Source organism: Pinus tabuliformis, chromosome J (genome assembly GCF_031772625.1).
Source record: "Pinus tabuliformis cultivar Carrire ecotype Pingquan chromosome J, CPIR1, whole genome shotgun sequence".
Classification (NCBI taxonomy): Eukaryota; Viridiplantae; Streptophyta; class Pinopsida; order Pinales; family Pinaceae; genus Pinus; species Pinus tabuliformis.
Window position 1 is genome coordinate 579,722,895 of NC_142295.1, and position 6,752 is coordinate 579,729,646.

The window sequence follows — 6,752 nt, forward strand, 5'->3', positions numbered from 1 at the left end:
AGGAACTTTTGGAAGCAGGTGTCAGTCGTCCCAGCATTAGTCCTTATTCATCCCCAGTGGTCATGGTGCTCAAGAAAGATGGGGAGTGGCGGATGTGTCCCGACTTCAGGGCCCTCAATAAGTTGACAGTCAAAGATAAATTTCCCATTCCGGTGGTTGATGATTTTCTGGATGAACTCAATGGGGCTCAATTCTTCACTAAGCTGGATCTTCGCTCAGGCTACCACCAAATTTGCATGAAGGAAGTCAACATCCCCAAGACTGCTTTCCGAACTCATGAAGGCCATTATGAATTCCTGGTCATGCCATTTGGTCTTTGTAATGCCCCCTCTACTTTTTAGAGCCTTATGAACCACATTCTCAAACCATATCTCAGGAAATTTGTCCTTGTCTTCTTCGATGACATCCTCATCTATAGTTGCACTTGGGCCGCACATCTTCAGCATGTAGATCTACTCTTGCAACTGCTCCGCAAGCATAAATTATTTGTCAAGATGTCCAAGTGTTCGTTTGTCATGGCAGAAGTAGAGTATTTGGGCCACATTGTGGGGCGTGAAGGTGTCAAGGTGGACCCCAAAAAGATCCAGGCAATGCAGGAATGGCCTCAACCTAAGACCTTGAAGAGCTTGAGAGGATTTTTGGGTCTCACAGGCTATTATCGTAAATTTGTCCACAACTATGGTCGCATAGCGAAGCCCCTCACCCAACTCCTAAAGAAAAATTCATTCTTCTGGAATGAGGAAGCACAACAGGCCTTTAAAGCTCTAAAAAATGCCATGTGTTCCAGTCCAGTCTTAGCACTACCTGACTTCACCAAATCTTTTGTCATTGAATGTGATGCTTCGGGTACAGGTATTGGGGCGGTCTTAATGCAGGAAGGGCAACCATTGGCCTTCACAAGCCAACAACCTAGTGGGAGGAATCTGGGCCAATCTACCTACGAGAAGGAAATGATGGCCATCTTACATGCAGTCGAGACCTGGCGACCTTACTTATTGGGGCGACGTTTCCAAATCCGCACAGATCATCACAGTCTTAAATATTTTTTGGAGCAACGCCTATCCTCCCCACAACAAAATAAATGGCTAGCCAAAATGCTGGGATATGATTATGAGATCATTTACAACAAAGGGAAAGACAATAGTGTAGCAGGTGCATTATCTCGCCAATTTGAGGAGGAAAGTACTCTGCTAGCAATTTCCCTCCCCATTCTAGAATGGATTGAAGAGGCTCACAGGGAATGGTTTTCACACCCCGGGCTCTCCCAACTCATTTCTCAATTGCAGGTAGATTCAAATTCCACCAAGGGCTACTCGTGGCAGGATGATATTCTTCGCTACAAGGACAGAGTCGTAATATCACCAACATCCACCCTCAAAAGTCGCATTTTGGCATAATTTCACTCATCTCCCATTGCAGGACATTCGGGCTTTCAGAAGACGTATGCTCGCACCAGAAGATCATTTTTTTGGACAGGCATGAAAAAGGACATCCTTACTTTCGTAGCAGAATGTGATGTCTGTCAACGCCACAAAGGGGAAACCGTCAACACACCAGGCACATTACAACCATTGCCCATTCCGACATCAATTTGGACGGAGGTTTCTATGGATTTCATTACAGGTCTTCCAAAGTCAGGGAACAAGTCAGTCATCATGGTGGTTGTGGACCGACTGTCGAAGTATGCTCATTCCTGCGCCCTACCCCACCCGTTTACACCAACTTTGGTTGCTCAATCTTTCATGGATCATATCTTCAAATTGCATGGCATGCCCACTTCTATTGTGTCCGATCGCGACTCGATCTTCACCAGTATTTTTTGGCAGGAACTCTTCAGAATACAAGGCACTCAACTAAAACTTAGTACTTCCTATCATCCGCAAACAGATGGTCAAACCGAAGCTGTCAATAAATGTCTAGAAACCTACCTTAGGTGTTTCACTTCAGAAAAGCAACACCTTTGGGCACAGTGGCTACCTCTAGCTGAATGGTGGTATAACACCAACTATCATGCCACCACCAAAATGACTCCCTATGACGCAGTATATGGTCAACTCCCGCCTTCACCTACTTCGTATCTCAAGGGATGCTCAAAAGTACAAGCAGTGGATCAACTCCTACAACACCGCGCAACCATGCTCGCCCATCTTCGAGAGAATCTTCATTAAGCTCAGAACCGCATGAAGCAATAGGTAGACCAGCATCGCTCAGAGCGCCAATTTCAAGAAGGGGATCAGGTCTTTTTACGGCTCCAACCATATAAGCAAACATCACTCAAAGACAAGGGGTGTCAGAAACTCTCTCCCAAATTCTACGGACCATATCAAGTACTTTAGCGCATTGGAGAAGTGGCCTACAAGTTGGCCTTGCCACCTACTGCAAAAATCCATCCAGTTTTCCATGTCTCATGCCTCAAGAAAGTGATTGGGAACAATTGCAGAATTCAGACCAGTCTACCTGAATTGGACAAAGAAGGGTCCATCTGGCTTCAACCCGAATAGGTCCTAGACACACGAGACAAGCAACTGCGCGGCCGCATGATTAAGGAAGTCCTCGTCAAATGGAAAGACACCTCTCCGGAAGATGCAACTTGGGAACCAGCCACTATTCTTCAGCAGTTTCCGCAGCTTCAGCCTTGAGGACAAGGCTAGTCTTAAGGGGGAGGGCATGTTAGGGTCCCACCCTAACCCCCTTATTTATGTAATGGGATCACGTCATAGTCAAGAGTCAATAAAGCCCATATTAATAATTGTAAGTGGTTAATCTGCAATTAATGACGGAACCACAGTTAGTTGCAAATGGGCCGTAGTATTAGATAGATGGTATTAATAAAACCCACGGTATTGGCCCGTGGTATTGCATGTATGAGTCATATATAAAGGATAGAGACTCCCTGCGAGGAGCATCGTGTCTTATTTTGTAATCGAGCTCTGCTCTATTGGAGGTTGCCCCCTCGAAGAGGCAAGTGAACATTACTCTCTGAATAATAAAATCATTGCTATTCTGTGTTCTAGGTATCTTTTCTTCGCATATTCTGTATTTGGGTATCATTTTGCAGGTTAAGAGCATAACACAATGAGCGCAAGTTAGTTAATAGTATCAATGCAAATAACTTATTTCCTTCCTCTCGAAGCCATTTCTTCTCTACACTTTTAAAATATTTTGTCAACCAACAACGTTTTCAATGCGCTTTGGGTATATATCATCAATACGCTAAAAAACCACCACGTGTTACTACTCTACGTGTGAAATCTCTTATACATGACATTTTCAAAATAGAGCAATTTGTATAGAAAAGTGTGTGTTTACGAGAAATAAAAGAAATGATTCACATAATCTAAACACACCACAATTCTGGCCATAAAACACTAGAAATTTTGACATGATTTTTAGAAAGTCGGGCACATATTCTTGGAAAATCGGATTACAGCTGTCAAGCTTAATGATTTTTGGTATCAGAGTAATTATTGATATTACTAAATTTTATGCTTTTTTATGTTTCTTCTACCTATTACTATTCTGTGTGTGAAATATGTTTGATAGAACATGTTGAAAAAATAACAATTCAAAAAAAAACAAAGCAGATGTTTCCGAGAAATAGTAGAAATAGTTTAAGAACAAATCTTGAAATTCAGAAACCAATTACTCCATGTACAAAACAAATTAAATTTGAATATTTTCTATTAATGACAACTAGCTTAAAAGTTGTCAACAATTGCATCCACTACTATATCGATGTTGGTTTAGAGATAATAGCATTTAGGTTCCCGATTATGTGTCAATCCATTTATTCACCAAAAGGATACTGAATCGTCAATGTCATTATGTCGTGTATGAAAAATGAGGAAACCATACTCCACACAATGAAAGCATTTCTTCTTCTTCTTCTTTCTTCCAGTTCTACATAACACGATTTTGTGATTCCGTGTCTTTTCCAGATATAGCGTGCACCTCCCGCATTGATTACAATCCTCGGTAAAACTTTTGTCACAACATTATTAATTGTTTTTTCAATTGATAAATTTATTAATAAATATAGATATTTAATTTAGTATTATGATTTTTAGGTTTATTGTTATTTAATAAAAGCTTTCATTGTGTGGTAGTAGCTTTGTGCCCACAATGTAAGCTTTATTATGGACTTGGAGCAAGAAAAGCTTTGCACAGTGAAACACATTTCTATATATAGCACGAGTTATATAAATACTTACTTTCGCATATGCATTTATTCTATGCATAACCTCCGCACATGCACAATCACTTCCACACAGGTGAATTTCGCACTCAATAACGCTCTAAAAATACTCATTTACAATTGACTACTGCAACTTTTATGATTCACAATATAAGCTTTAATATGAGCTTTGAATAATAAAAGCACCGCATGATAAAACAAGTTTCTATATCCAATAGGACTTATTTAAATACTTATTTGCTTTAAGAAAAAAAACTCTATATGTCTATAACCAAGTTACTTACAAAGATTGGTTTATAATTGACTATTGCAAAACGAAATATGGAGTTTTTTTCCCAAAGTTTCAAAAAAATAGATCCCATAGTTTAATGTATTATTATTATTATTATTATCATCATATGTTGTTGGGCGAAGATTTTACTCTTGACAATAAGCTTCTTATGCACAATGAAAACTCTCATTCTAAGCCCCACATAATGAAAATTCCGTACAATGAAACATTGATGTATGCGATTCTCGTTTTTGTACATACATTCATAAATTAAGAGAACTGGGACAACAATTGTAATTGTATTCGAATTCAAATTGTAGTCACAACAAATGTAATATATATCTAACAACTTAAACTTTTTCCAAGCATTCATCTCCATTGTAAACAGAATTGGAACATGCTAAAGAGTCTTTCTACCTCACAATCCTTGAACAATAACCAACACAGTTACAACAATACCAATTGTATTCATATTCAAATCCTAATTACTATAACTATCATTCAAATAAACATCACAAATGCAATAGGTATCTCTGAACCAAAACTCCTTCTAAACGTTTATTTTCATTGCCAACAATTTTCATACAATTACATAGAATATAAAAGCTCAAAATCATAGTCTCATGAACTTATGTTCAATCAATGATATTGAGAAATACTAAAGAATCCATAGTAATACAAGTTCACATGTAAAACATTATCTAAGAATTATTGATATAACTGGTAAAAAGTTTCAGTATTAGAACAGAGTAAACATAAATCCATTTTAATTATCATTCATTACAAAACATTAGCTAATATATAAAATCTCAAAGCAAATACTAGAAAACAAGTGTTAAATTACTATTTTCTGTACAACGTTCGAGAACCTAAGGCCATACAACATCCCATGTGAAACATTATCTCATAATTTTTTACATAATTAATAAAAATATTGAGAGATAGAAAAGACAATAATCATAATTCAAATATGTTAGACTCACTCTGACATAAAAACAATAATAAGTCCAAAATATTCAAAATAATTAAAATTGTAAAATTTTGATTTATTCCTACCTATCTATTCTAGAATGAGTTAGTTCCTCAAACTAGCAAGTTTGTTTAGGTTTAGTTGATTGAGAGATTCTCTCCAACTAGTTAGGCTCCTAGATTAGTGTGGTTAAGATATTTACTCAACCAAAGTGATTAAGTGTCCAAGATAGACCTCTTGATGTATTAATATTGTATCATTCTCATTGTTTTGTACAGAGAAAGTGAGTTTGTGTGATAATACATTTAGGCTTGAGGCCTTTTCCACCATGTTTATGATTGTAGTCTCTCATGATTTCAGTGTTTTATTAGTTTATTAAATCCTTTATTTGGTATCGGAGCCTGTATGGCCCAAGGCATAGGGATAATAGAGTGGTTTGTTGTTTGTACATTGCATTGGTGTTTGCATGGTCTGTGGAAAATATTTTTGAGGAAGTAGTTGGAATTTCCATGTGTACACTCGCAGTCTTGAAGCAACCTTAATGAAAGTCGGTCCACCTGTTACGACTCCCTCTTTTTTAGTAGTCACCAGCATAACCACACCTTTGTTATTTCCTTCTTCCATCGCTCCAGGACTTGGTCTGCAAATTCGAATGCATCAACTTTGCTAATGAGTTTGCGCAACGTGACACAATTGATGTGATAACCTTGCCAACTCTCCAGGTCTGAGAGGAGGCGTTTAATGTCGAACTTGGTTACACAATTAATGACGCACACATCGTCTTCTACAAATGTTTCCATTTAGAATGTCGAATTCGTTGGCATTAGCATTGGCTACGACTAGTGGAGGACGCAAATTCAGAGCAACTATGAGTGCCAATGTTGTCAGTCCCTTCTAGCCAAATGTTACCCATCGTTTATAGTTGTTCTTAGTGGCCGTGGCAGCTCTAGGGAATGCCACTACTCTCTTTCTTTCATTAATGTTTATATGTCTCTCAAGATTGCACTAGAAGAAGGGAGAGAGGGAATTTCGAGGTAGAGATGATAAATGTGAATAACCACTGTTGCATAGGGCCAAAGAAGAGTGGTGCAACTTCTTCTCCATGGTAGTTTGGCCACAAGATGGAAACAAAGTTGCAACGAGAATAATAACATTTTGGATAAAGGTGAGATATTCAGATTCTGCTAAAGTCACTTTGGTTGGAGGCATAGGAATGTTAGAGATGAAAATTTACAAGCCAAAGATTTTTTTTGTAAAAGGTGAAGTATGAGCTGAGGAGCGAGATGTGGTAATTCTTCAAATTGGATGTGGGTTCA

At 38.2% G+C, this 6,752-nt stretch overlaps 1 pseudogene; it reads right to left on the reverse strand.

Moving 5' to 3' along the window:
* Positions 1-5,820: 5,820 nt before the first annotated feature.
* Positions 5,821-6,540, reverse strand: LOC149228307 (UPF0603 protein At1g54780, chloroplastic-like; annotated as a pseudogene).
* Between the last annotated feature and the right edge of the window lie 212 nt (positions 6,541-6,752).